Below are 14,397 nucleotides of genomic sequence, written 5' to 3'. Positions count from 1 at the left end.
TCTACTGGTGTATTTAGAATAAACTCTACAGGAAGATTCTGGCCCCTTCTCTGACCACATATGCAACACAGGTGGTTTGTAAGGGCTATAAAGAAAACTAAGCAGCCTAGAGAAAATTCCCCCAAGCAGGAGAAGCATAGGACCAGAGTACAAACCTACCCTGTAATCCCTGGGATTATGGAGAATGGAGAAGTCCTAGCACTTAGTTTTAAAGCTGTTCTGGACCGCAGAGCACCATGTGTGCGACCCTGTGCAACATCACAGTTGAGCACATTCAGAGAAGTGGAGCACTTTACTACCACTATCTTTAAGGAAGGAACAGAGACACTTAAAAGCAGCCCTGGTATTAGTAGCAGCTGATAGAGTTCACAGTGTCACCACAAACAACTTCATCCATCACCAGGAGGAGATCATCCTCCAAATCAGTTAGTGTTGTTTCTGTTCCATAAGCATCCAGATTGATAAGGGACAAGGGTCTGAGGCAACTAGACATTGTGAGAGTTATCTCAGCACAACTATTTTGACACTATTGACCAGAAAGAGAAGATGGGGCACAGAGGTAATTGACCAGATTGTCAAAAAATTGTGGTTTTGAGTGGAAGTGGTATAGATGATTTGTTAATAGAAGCAGGTAATTTGTTCTCATTCAAGGTAGCACTTGGCTATGTCCACCAACAAGAGACCCAGTACTTCTGCACTGGTTTTCAACAGACAAGGACCTGGGTCCTGAGCACAGTTTGTTGTACTTCAGTACCCCCCGTACTTCAGAACATGACACTGACTAAAACTCAGGGAGAGAAGACTGGGCATTTGTCTCCTCAATAACTCGTCCTGCTCCGACAGAGACAGACAGTTATGTTTCAATATGAGAGATTTTATCAACACACTTCCCAGTATGAAGTGTTTAAATCAGTAAATGAATAAAGGCAACTCAGATTTACCAAGCCCTTCACCACACAAAACAACTCTTCTGACCACGACTTTGCAAAAGTTGTGGTGGAGGCAATGCAAACTTTCTTTGCTTCCCAGACAGCAGTGGCATAAGACAAACACATTCACTCTCTCTCAGACACACACAAAAATCACTGAGGCAATCAATCAACTTCAGGCAGAAACTTCTGCCATTCACATTCCTCTCCCACTTCAGTTGCAACAGCACATCCATAATACAGTGAAGCCTGTGAGGTCAAACCCAGCAAAGAGGTTACTTAAGAGGCCACTTCATCAGTGGCTAAGGACAACAAAGTATTATTGATTCCACAAAATGATTGACAGAGCAGTCTGTTGGTATAACTCCCTCAAAGTTTTCTGAAAACACAATGGTTTCATAAGTTTTTGAGGGAAGACCATAAAAAAGTCCATTGCCTTGACAGGAAGTGAGAGTCTACCTCATATTGAAGGGTATAATGGTCAGTTATGACCTGGGTTTAATATCCAACTTCCCCATTTCTACTCCCACCCAAAACATTGGAGCTGAAACTTGGTGACCTGCATGTATTTTCCACTGGGCAACAAAATCTTTATCTGTTGTGTGGAGTCATCATAGCTGATGTGGACACGGAAGTCTCAAACCACGATCAACTTTGATTAATCCATTGGTACCACAGGGAGGAACTCAAACATCTCACAGAAAGACTCCAGAGGAGATGTCTGGTCAGGAAATAAGGGAAAATCTGGCAAAATAGGAGAAAAATATAAGGAGACAGGCCCTTAAAAAGCCAGTGATTAAAAGGGGAGTGGGATGTTGCAAGCAAAATCTGTGTCCCCTAGAGCTTGTCCATGCAGAGTTATTGACACCTTTTCAACTGCACAGACCCTCATACATTTATGAACATAGATATTATCTTGTGCACAGATGGGCATACACCTACAAGCCTCACTGCTCACACTAGATATTTTGAATGTTTGGCCCTTAATATTTCAGTTGTCTTTCTATTTATTTTTCTCGAGATACTGTACAGATAACTATTCATGTTTAAAGGACATATAATAGATGGAATTATCTGTAAGACTGTAAGAAGTTGTATCAAATCAGTTGATAACTCTTTGGGGGGAAAAGTCTTGTTGTTACATTTAACACTAATAAAAACAGTTACAACCCCACAATGAAAACATTTTCAGGGCTGATCAAGTGAAGAATTGAAACAGTCTCAGGCAATACACATTAATTTTGAACTTTGGAAGGCAGTATTATTTCATGTCTGACAACTTGTAACAAATATGAATATAGTGAATATAGTGTGAGGGAAATGGGTATTCAGCTTATGAAAATGACAAATTATATTTTTAAATTGTGTTAACTCAGCACAAATGTGAGAATATGTCAGATTCTGTTTACTGTTGAACTCAGTTTATTACTTTACTTATCATAATTAAATTAAGACTACACGAACAATAATTTTTAAAAAAATCTATTTTCTGTCAACACCTGCCGTCTTTTAATAATAACTATTCAATAATAACTTGAAGGAAATAAATAGCTAAAATGGGTGAAGTCCTGTTTCCACTGAAGTCAATGGGATTCTTCCATTGATCTCAATGGAGCCAAGATCACATGCTTTTTCTTTATTAAATTGAACCCAGTAGCTATGTATAAGGTGTCACTATGCCTCAGTGGGTCACAGCTGAGGATGCCAAATTCAGGACAGACTGCTGAAAATAGGACAGACTCATCCCAAACTGGAGATTATTCTATCATTAGATTATACCAAGCCAGTAACAAAAATGAACTTGTGTATCACCATACTAATTAACAAGAAGTCAAAAATGCAGTCTTGTTAGGCATTGCAGCCCTTGGCTCACCACTCAGATACTGGATATTATGATGAGTGGTTATTGAAAACCAGTTTAATCAAATGTAGGGTCCTTCTAATCCCAAAGAATCAACCACTTAACCAGGTCAATATGTAACTCATATTTTACCCAGTAATCACGCTGATGCCAGAAACTAAAAACGAAAGGTTTAATAATAAAAGAAAAGAAGAAGAGAGTTATAAATGGTTAATAGATCATATACATACAAGCGATTGCAAAGTCCTTATATCAAGTTTGAAGCAGTAATGGAATAAACTATTAGTTTGCAAAAGTCTCTCTGGAATTATCCAAGTGGATTGGGGGTAATCAGTCCTTGTTTAGAGCTTCCTTGTTAGAAATCAAGTCCGGAGAAAAGAAGCAGGAAATGAAGACAAAATGGAGACATTTCAGGTGCCTTTTTATATCCTCTGCCATGTTCTCGGAATTTTACTGTCTCAAAAAAAGCCCACAACCCAAGTGCATGGAAAATTACTGGCCCAAGATGGAGTCCAAGGTCACATGAACATATCACATGCCCTTACATGTTTTAATGACTCACAGGGGTAGCCATTGCTCATATTCCTTGTGAGGCATCCACAGGAAAGGCTTACTTGGTGGAATGGATTTCTTCAATGGCCCATTGTGAGCTGAGTTTCCTTAATGGGGCATCAACACATAGCTGTCTGGAACTAAGGTACATTTGATGTGGGGGCGGGCTTTACTCAGGAACAAAACACATGTGTAAGATACCGGTACATAGCCAATATTCATAACTTCAGATAGAAAGATGACACATGCATATAAATAGGATAGTCATACTCAGCAAATCGTAACGTTTCCATTCATACCTCACATAACATACTTTTGTTTTGTTAGATTTGTTGCATTTGTATAACAGTGATAATATCAATGATATAAATGGTCGTATTCAATCATACAGCATCACTTCAGGTGCTTAACAGTTCAGGATGTAAATATCGTCATATGGATTATGTTTTTATTACTGATTGTTTTTTTCTTAAAATATATTGTTTTTGTCCCCTAAATCTACTGGTTTTTAATAGATTGATTTCCACATGAAAATGCATTCTATGAGAGGATAAGTTTACTGTTGTTGTGTATTGGTTTGTACATATGGTATGTTGGACTGACTGATAATAAATCATGTTTGTGACAGTTTGTTATATTGGTGTGAGTAAATGATATCAGTTTGCTTGTGAGCCACATAATTTTTCATTTCAATTATATTGGTGTGGTCAGTTAATGTCAATATGTGCATTTTATTCACTGATTTGAAAACATATTTTGATTTGCAGAAATAATACATACTTATATGAAAATGAATTAGACTAGTTGTGTAAATTATGTTCGCTCACCTTTTCCATATTTAAAATATGTTGCCTTGGTTTAATTTTATTGATACACACATGCCATAGATAGGGTTGTTTGTGAATTGTCATATGTTAGTTTAAAACTGGAAGCCATAAACTGATTGTTATCTCTCATATCATTAATTATGTATGAATTTTATTAGGCGGTCAGAATGAAACACTCATTTGCACTTGAAAGACATAGAATTCACAAAGCAGCTAAGTATATTCAGAACCTTTTTGGTTTATGTTTGAATTACACTGATTTTCTTGATTAGAGACACAGAGGGCCTTATTCTCCTCCTACTTTTATCAGTATATATTGATGTAAATTAGCAGTATCTCCAGTGAAATCAATGGAGTTATACCAGTGATATAAGCAAGAAATATAAGCAAGATCTGAATCAGGTTCTACATAGTCATCATGGTTATTTGTGTGCTGAGCTGGGTGAACCTGATAGAAGTGTTGGAAAGAATTGGTTCTGACAGAATTTTCATGACAGTTTTATGTGAAGGACTAGATTCTAAATGAGCAAGAATTGCAAAATCAGAGAAAATAGAGTTTTGTATGCTGTCCCAGGACTTACTGGCCACTCAGAGTCTTATATATGTCATTCAATATAAGCTGCAAAATCTCATTTCTCCTGCATGTCTATATAGCCTCACACAGTTAATTTGCTGTAGCAATCACTCAGCAGATATGGATTATCAGTACAGTAACATGATTACATGCAAGATACGTAACATTTTGCCGCCCGATATGAAAAATCATGCTGCTTATAGATGAAAAACAGAGTGATTTGCTTGAGTATTATCAAGAACAATCCTCTCTTTTACATTCCAGAACCAAATATAGCTGTGGATATGATAATTGAAGAAAAGATGCCTCATCTGAATTGCAGCATGGATCCAGGTGATTTAAAACAGATACCTCATCACCTTCCACCTTCGGGCTCTGGACTCTTTGGGCCAAAAATCAATGGCAGTTATTTAGGTGTCTGAAAAGAGTTCAACCCTTAGGCTTCTCAAGGTACAATATCAACCACAGGTGCCTTGATTTTTTTCTGTGAAATATGCACTTGCAGCATATTATTTTGTGCATGTGAATAAGAGATTGAATTCTTGTTCACATGTTTTGAAAATGAAATTTGGGGATATGTCATCCTTATACTATTAGAAATCAGCCTTTGGGCAAAATGAAGAGTAAATAAAGCAGAAGAAATAAAAATAAAGCCAACTGTGAATACTTGAATATACAGTTGGAAATTTGCATTGTTGTTCACTAGCTACATAAATCTTACGGTACCATTTCTGTTCCCCGACTGGACAACATAACTAAACCAATAATTCTACAAAATGTTCCTTTTGAAATTTGCTTTTGGTGAACATTCGAGTATTTGAGGGCATAACTGTTTTTCTGCAAATATTTGTTCTAATAAGTCTTGACCCTTTGAATACTGATAGAAAGCAAACATGAAAAGAGGGTTAAATTGAAATTCACGTATGGAAATTTTCTTTCATTAGTCACTCAGTACTACTAATAACTATTTTCTTAACTATTTTTTCTTAACCCATTTTAGTACATAGCTCTTTACTAACATAAAACATAAGGTCCCAGCCAACAATGTAAAGTATAGGGAGCAAATTGTGCTCCTTGTGGGACCACTGTTACTGTTTTCTCCCCAAAGGGAGGACTTTATGCATTGACTTACCTGACCCTCTTTTATTTAAAATAGCTGGATGTCAGACATGGGGCAAGGAAGGGTCTAGAATGTGGTTCAGGGAGGAAAGCCAGCTGACAAAGATGAATATTGACACTTGATCAGAGGAAGCTTTCCAGGGCAGGGAGTGATTACACGTTTTGAATCAGCTACTTGACTATTTTTACCTCCTGCCTTGTCAGAGGTTGTGAGCACAGCTTTCTGTGTCATTTTTTCCTACCCATTTTCACCACACTGCCCTGGATTTGACAGAAGATAAAGTTAATCATGAAAGCCTTACAGGTTATCAGGAGAAGAGACCAATGGCTGAACAATATTATCCCTCAGATAAATCTCAGACCCTACTGTATTGATCTTTCTCCAAGTGTGGACTAACGAAAGAATACACCATGATAGCATGCGAGTCAGGTGATGACCTAACTATGATCTTGCTATCTGAAATCTGGTAACCTGTTTCTCAAATCTCTTGTATCAATCTGCCGTGGAACCTAAAGAGTTCTAAAAATCATTGTGCCTCCTCCAGTTTCAAAGGAACTTTCCAATCTAGTCCTCCTTCCAGGGCCTCCAGTCCTTCACTAACTATACATATATGATGTAAATTACAAATTAATATTAATTTCTAAAAAAAGAAAAGAAGGACGTGTGGCACCATAGAGACTAACAAATTTATTTGAGCAGAAGCTTTCATGAGCTACAGCTCACTTCATCAGAGGCATTCAGTGGAAAATACAGTGTGGAGATTTATATACATAGAGAACATGAAACAATGGGTGTTACCATACACACTGTAACCAGAGTGATCAGGTAAGATGAACTATTACCAGCAGGAGGGGGGGAACCTTTTCTAGTGAAAATCAAGGTGGGCCATTTCCAGCAGTTGACAAGAACATCTGAGGAAAAGCGGGGGGGGGGGAGGAATAAATGTGGGGAAATAGTTTTACTTTGTGTAATGACACATCCACTCCCAGTCTTTCTTCAAGCCTAAGTTAATTGTATCCAGTTTGCAAATTAATTCCAATTCAGCAGTCTCTCCTTGGAGTCTGAATTTTTTTTGTTGAAGAATTGCCACTTTCAGGTCTGTAATCAAGTGACCGAAGAGTTTGAAGTGTTCTCCGACTGGTTTTTGAATGTTATAATTCTTGACGTCTGATTTGTGTCCATTTATTCTTTTACGTAGAGACTGTCCAGTTTGGCCAATGTACATGGCAAAGGGGCATTGCCGGCACCTGATGGCATATATCACATTGGTGGATGTGCAGGTGAATGAGCCTCTCATAGTGTGGCTGATGTGATTAGGTCCTATGATGTCCCCTGAATAGATATGTGGACACAGTTGGCAATGGACTTTGTTGCAAGGACAGGTCCCTGGGTTAGTGGTTCTGTTGTGTGGTGTGTGGTTGCTGGTGAGTATTTGCTTCAGGTTGGGGGGCTGTCTGTAAGCAAGGACTGGCCTGTCCCCCAAGATCTGTGAGAGTGATGGGTTGTCCTTCAGGATAGGTTGTAGATCCGTGATGATGCATTGGAGAGGTTTTAGTTGGGGGCTGAAGGTGATGGCTAGTGGCGTTCTGTTATTTTTTTGTTGGGCCTGTCCTGTAGTAGGTAACTTCTGGGTACTCTTCTGGCTCTGTCAATCTGTTTCTTCACTTCAGCAGGAGGGTATTGTAGTTGTAAGAATGCTTGATAGAGATCTTGTAGGTGTTTGTCTCTGTCTGAGGGGTTGGAGCAAATGCGGTTGTATCGTAGAGCTTGGCTGTAGACAATGGATCATGTGGTGTGGTCTGGATGAAAGCTGGAGGCATGTAGGTAGGAATAGTGGTCAACAGGTTTCTGGTATAAGGTGGTGTTTATGTGACCATTGCTTATTAGCACCGTAGTGTCCAGGAAGTGGATCTCTTGTGTGGATTGGTCCAGGCTGAGGTTGATGGTGCGATGGAAATTGTTGAAATCATGCTGGAATTCTTCAAGGGCTTCTTTTCCATGGGACCAGATGATGAAAATGTCATCAATGTAGAGCAAGTAGAGTTGGGGCATTAGGGGACGAGATCTGAGGAAGCGTTATTCTAAGTCAGCCATAAAAATGTTGGCATACTGTGAGGCCATGTGGGTACCCATAGCAGTGCCGCTGATTTGAAGGTATACTTTGTCCCCAAATGTGAAATAGTTATGGGTGAGGACAAAGTCACAAAGTTCAGTCACCAGGTTTGCCATGACATTATCGGGGATACTGTTCCTGACGGCTTGTATTCCATCTTTGTGTGGAATGTTGGTGTAGAGGGCTTCTACATCCATAGTGGCTAGGATGGTGTTTTCAAGAAGATCACCGACGGATTGTAGTTTCCTCAGGAAGTCAGTGGTGTCTTGAAGATAGCTGGGAGTGCTGGGAGTATAGGGCCTGAGGAGGGAGTCTACATAGCCAGACAATCCTGCTGTCAGGGTGCCAATGCCTGAGATGATGGGGCGCCCAGGATTTCCAGGTTTATGGATCTTGGGTAGTAGATGGAATATCCCAGGTCGTGGTTCCAGGGGTTTGTCTATGCGGATTTGATCTTGTGCTTTTTCAGGGAGTTTCTTGAGCAAATGCTGTAGTTTCTTTTGGTAACTCTCAGTGGGATCAGAGGGTAATGGCTTGTAGAAAGTGGTGTTGGAGAACTGCCTAGCAGCCTCTTGTTCATATTCTGACCTATTCATGATGATGACAGCACCTCCTTTGTCAGCCTTTTTGATTATGATATCAGAGTTGTTTCTGAGGCTGTGGATGACATTGTGTTCTGCATGACTGAGGTTATGGGGCAAGTGATGCTGCTTTTCCACTATTTCAGCCCGTGCACGTTGGCAGAAGCACTCTATGTAGAAGTCCAGTCTGTTGTTTCGACCTTCAGGAGGAGTCCACCCAGAATCCTTCTTTTTGTAGTGTTGGTAGGAAGGTCTCTGTGGGTTAGTATGTTGTTCAGAGGTGTGTTGGAAATATTCCTTGAGTCGGATATGTCAAAAATAGGATTCTAGGTCACCACAGAACTGTATCATGTTTTTGGTGGTGAAGGGGCAGAAGGAGAGGCCCTGAGATAGGATATATTCTTCTGCTGGGCTAAGAGTATAGTTGGATAGATTAACAATATTGCTGGGTGGGTTAAGGAAACCACTGTTGTGGCCCCTTGTGGCATGTAGCAGTTTAGATAGTTTAGTGTCCTTTTTGTTTTGTAGAGAAGCAAAATGTGTGTTGTAAATGGCTTGTCTAGTTTTTGTAAAGTCCAGCCACGAGGAAGTTTGTGTGGAAGGTTGGATTTTTATAAGAGTATCCAGTTTTGACAGCTAATTCTTAATCTTTCCCTGTTTGCTGTAGAGAATATTGATCAGGTGGTTCCTCAGTTTGCAATTCTTCAACAAAAAAAAAACTTCAAAAAGAGACTCCAAGGAGAGACTGCTGAATTGGAATTAATTTGCAAACTGGATACAATTAACTTAGGCTTGAATAAAGACTGGGAGTGGATGGATCATTACACAAATTAAAACTATTTCGCCATATTTATTCTAACCCCTCTCTCACCCACTGTTCCTCAGACATTCTTGTCAACTGCTGCAAATGGCCCACCTTGATTATCACTACAAAAGGTTCCCCCCCTGGCCCCGCTCTCCTGCTGGTAATAGCTCACCTTACCTGATCACTCTCCTTACAGTGTGTATGGTAACACCCATTGTTTCATGTTCTCTGTGTATATAAATCTCCTCACTGTATTTTCCACTGAATGCATCTGATGAAGTGAGCTGTAGCTCATGAAAGCTTCTGCTCAAATACATTTCATAGAATCATAGAATCATAGAATCATAGAATATCAGGGTTGGAAGGGACCCCAGAAGGTCATCTAGTCCAACCCCCTGCTCAAAGCAGGACCAATTCCCAGTTAAATCATCCCAGCCAGGGCTTTGTCAAGCCTGACCTTAAAAATCTCTAAGGAAGGAGATTCTACCACCTCCCTAGGTAATGCATTCCAGTGTTTCACCACCCTCTTAGTGAAAAAGTTTTTCCTAATATCCAATCTAAACCTCCCCCACTGCAACTTGAGACCATTACTCCTCGTTCTGTCATCTGCTACCATTGAGAACAGTCTAGAGCCATCCTCTTTGGAACCCCCTTTCAGGTAGTTGAAAGCAGCTATCAAATCCCCCCTCATTCTTCTCTTCTGCAGGCTAAACAATCCCAGCTCCCTCAGCCTCTCCTCATAACTCATGTGTTCCAGTCCCCTAATCATTTTTGTTGCCCTTCGCTGGACTCTCTCCAATTTATCCACATCCTTCTTGAAGTGTGGGGCCCAAAACTGGACACAGTACTCCAGATGAGGCCTCACCAATGTCGAATAGAGGGGAACGATCACGTCCCTCGATCTGCTCGCTATGCCCCTACTTATACATCCCAAAATGCCATTGGCCTTCTTGGCAACAAGGGCACACTGCTGACTCATATCCAGCTTCTCGTCCACTGTCACCCCTAGGTCCTTTTCCGCAGAACTGCTGCCTAGCCATTCGGTCCCTAGTCTGTAGCTTTGCATTGGGTTCTTCCGTCCTAAGTGCAGGACCCTGCACTTATCCTTATTGAACCTCATCAGATTCCTTTTGGCCCAATCTTCCAATTGGTCTAGGTCCTTCTGTATCCTATCCCTCCCCTCCAGCGTATCTACCACTCCTCCCAGTTTAGTATCATCCGCAAATTTGCTGAGAGTGCAATCCACACCATCCTCCAGATCATTTATGAAGATATTGAATAAAACCGGCCCCAGGACCGACCCTTGGGGCACTCCACTTGATACCGGCTGCCAACTAGACATGGAGCCATTGATCACTACCCGTTGAGCCCGACAATTTAGCCAGCTTTCTACCCACCTTATAGTGCATTCATCCAGCCCATACTTCCTTAACTTGCTGACAAGAATTTGTTAGTCTCTAAAGTGCCACAAGTCCTCCTTTTCTTTTTGCGGATACGGATTAACACGTCTGCTATTCTGAAACCTATTAATTTCTAGACAATCCAAACTCTTTCACCTTAAAGAGCTTTAAAATCCTTCATTCCAATTCACCTTCCTTTATGGGAAAAAATGAGATCTGGTAGGTATGTAAGGAGGTTTACAGTTCTCCAGACTTTGGTTAGATCTGTAGCTACCTTATGGAATGTTTCACGACCATTTGTCAGTCTGACATCATCCAGTTCCAAAAGGGTTCACAGGATTTCACAAAGACAGGTTTTTCTTGATTGCTCTTTGCTACTTCAATTCAATCTGATGATGCCCAGTTTATCAAATCAAAATTATTAACACTTTTTGCCCATGTCATTTTATCAGGTGTGTCATTTATGCTAAGGAGTTGCTAGCTGTCTCAAATTGTGTGAAAATTAAGGGCCAGATTCTCGGTTCATATAAATCATCATAGCCCCATTGATTTCAGTAGAGCTACACTCCTTGACAGTGGTGGAGATTTTTGCCCTAAGCTTTCTGTAGTTTCTAGTATGCTAGGAAAATTTGATGTGGTGTCTGCCTTATTAGGATTTTCCCTAGTTTAAAGATAGCCTGATGCTCCAGTGGATCATAATTTCTCAGTTCTTTTTTATCCCTTGTAGCACACAATATAAAGAGCTGTCATAATTGCTTTCTTTCATCTCAAGGATGAGGGAACTACAACCAGCTTCCCCTTGCCCATTCCACTATAATTACTTCCCAAAAAGACTGGGAGCAGCTGAGAATCCAACTCTATAAATTTTATCATTTAAAAATTTGAATGTATGTTAAGCTTCTTAATGAAACACCTAACAGCTATGGTACCAGTTAATAACTATTCTTTTAATAATCTATTATTATTATTGGTCTGAATAACTTACCGAAGTCTTAGGTCCTGATTCTCATTTATATCTTTAAGGCCATTTTACACCACTCCGGCAGAGAAAAGGGGTCTGAAAAGGGAGAATGAATTTCAAATACACTCACTTTACAGTACCAGAGTGGTGTAAAGTGGCCTTATAATGTAAATGAAAGTTGAAGCCATTTTTATCTAAACATATGGCTTATTTAACTATGCATATTTGTTATAAAAGAGCAACTTTGCACACTAATTGTGTCTGGATAATAGCTTTCACAACATTTTGGTACTCCTCATTATTATAGTGAACATATTACAATATGTGAAATCTTAATAACCATATGAAAGATAGTAGAGTACAGTTAAGGTATTATAGCCGTTTCTGATGTCAGTTACACCAGTGTACATTCATGACAATTTTTGTGAAATCAAGGCAATTACTTCATCTTTATGCTAATGTAAATTAGAGTAGAATCTAGCCCATTTTGTGGAAGGAGAACTCTCTTTCTAAATAGTTTCCTGGCTTGAACAGAAGTTGTACATTTTGTACTATGTAAATGCATGTTCTACCCATGAAATTAGTGGTTTGGGTATGTTTATATACTATAGGAAAATGAAGGGTTTTTTGTGCCTGGGTTACACATGAAAAAATGTATAGTTGTTTGTGAACAAATGTTAATAGATTAAATTTGTGCACACGTAACTTGCTAGATACTCAAAGAAGCAAGTGAGCCTAAGGCATGGGCATCTGGTTAAGCATACAGGTGCATTTTCAGTGTGATGTAAATTGTGCTTCTAAATTTAGAGGAATGGATGTGTGTGATTAAGGTCTTTTGAAAGACTAAAAAGCACTGTGGGCTGGATTCTTAAATAGTGCTTGTGAAATAAGCATAAAATTCTAGATTTTCAGATGTGCTAGGCATTTCAAATGAACTACTGAAAATTGCACAGATGAACAGTTATTGCAAGTCTAAATGCTCAATGTATGCCTACTGTACATTATTTGAAAATTTAATTAAAGATATTTTCACAATTACTAAATCTGTTATTGGAATGTCCTTTATATGTAGCTTCATTCGTTAAAATTCTAGTTAATTAAAACACAATTGTATTTCATGAGTACCATGTCAATTATTTGAAGTAAATCTCTTATAATTTAATTTTTTCCTGTGCAAATACAGGGGAATATTTTTTTAATTGAATAGTTTACTGAAAATTATTCCTGCCCACATTCATTTGATGGAAAAATGAGCCTGTAGTGATTGCTGGTAGCTAGAAAATTAGAGTCTGATCCAAAACTTATTGAAGTTGATTGGACAAATTCCCATTGACTTCAATGGGCTTTGGATCATGCCCATAAAGCATTCACTATGAACCCAGGATCCTTGAGTGAAAGTTTTAAACTTCTGTGTTTCCTTTGAAATAGGATGAAGGCTCCTATATAGTGCATAGATTCTTTCAATGTTTAAGTAAATAATAATGCATTCTACAGGAACATATAAGGATCTTTTAAGTCTACACACATTGTTTCATGGTTTGTTGCAACTTTTTTATGTCATGATTAAATATGACATAAAAACGTTATAAACAGTATAAACGTTAAAAACACAATGTCCTGTTTTCCCCATTTTACTACTGAATCCAAACATAATGTGTGGTTATGTAACACACAAGGAGTGAGCCATACCTGACAGGTCTGTGTGGGAAGGGATATTGAACTGGTTCCATAGTATGCTCTCTGTTCTTAGCTTGGCAGAGACTATTCTCCTCCAACTCAATGGTATGACAGAAATCTTAAGCTTTGAAGATATGTCCAAGATAGGAAGAAAAACATTCTACAGCATTGTTAGCTCCCACACACAAGCGAATATCAACACTGAAATTAGAGATACTACAATAAACATTAACTCTAGTAGTGCTCCCCCAATAGCTTCTGCTGCAAAGTTATGGAGGAAGCCACCAAAGGTACTGCAGATTCTGATTAAATAGTGCTGCCTAGAGATCATATCAGTGAATGACAAGTTCTCCTTGCTGGAGTTCTGGAATCAACAGAGCTAGAGCAGAATTCCCTCTGGATCCCTGCTCCATAGATCCCTGTACCCTGACTCCACTACAGCCCTCAAGCCTTCCTTCTTAATGGGCGGGGGAGGGATAGCTCAGTGGTTTGAGCATTGGCCTGCTAAACCCAGGGTTGTGAGTTCAATCCTTGAGGGGGCCATTTAGGGATGGGGCAAAAATTGGGGAATGGTCCTGCTTTGAGCAGGGGGTTGGACTAGATGACCTCCTGAGGTCCCTTCCAACCCTGATATTCTATGATTCTATAAGTACGAACTGCAAGGTGAGCCATGTAGTGTAGCCTGGATGCCCCGCTCTGTTTCTCTGCTAAAGAACAAAAAAATATGGCTCCTAGTCAAGGAGAAATATCTCATCCCTTTACATTATCAGCGTATTTACATAGTACCCTTATATAAAATTAAATGACAAAAGAAATGGATGAGTAGAACATTAGATTACAGGAAATTTCATAAATATTTGGTATTTGTTCTCTACAATGGGAAATTTCTGGAAACTAATATGTAAAACAAACTACTTAGTTTTAAACTACATTTTGGGAACTACTAGAATTGTAGTAGAGATTCTAGCATAATCATAGAAAGGATTTGATAGATTTG

Source organism: Lepidochelys kempii, chromosome 4 (assembly GCF_965140285.1).
Source record: "Lepidochelys kempii isolate rLepKem1 chromosome 4, rLepKem1.hap1, whole genome shotgun sequence".
Lineage (NCBI taxonomy): Eukaryota > Metazoa > Chordata > Testudines > Cheloniidae > Lepidochelys > Lepidochelys kempii.
The sequence above is the reverse complement of the archived record's forward strand: the minus strand, read 5'-3'. Positions refer to the sequence as shown.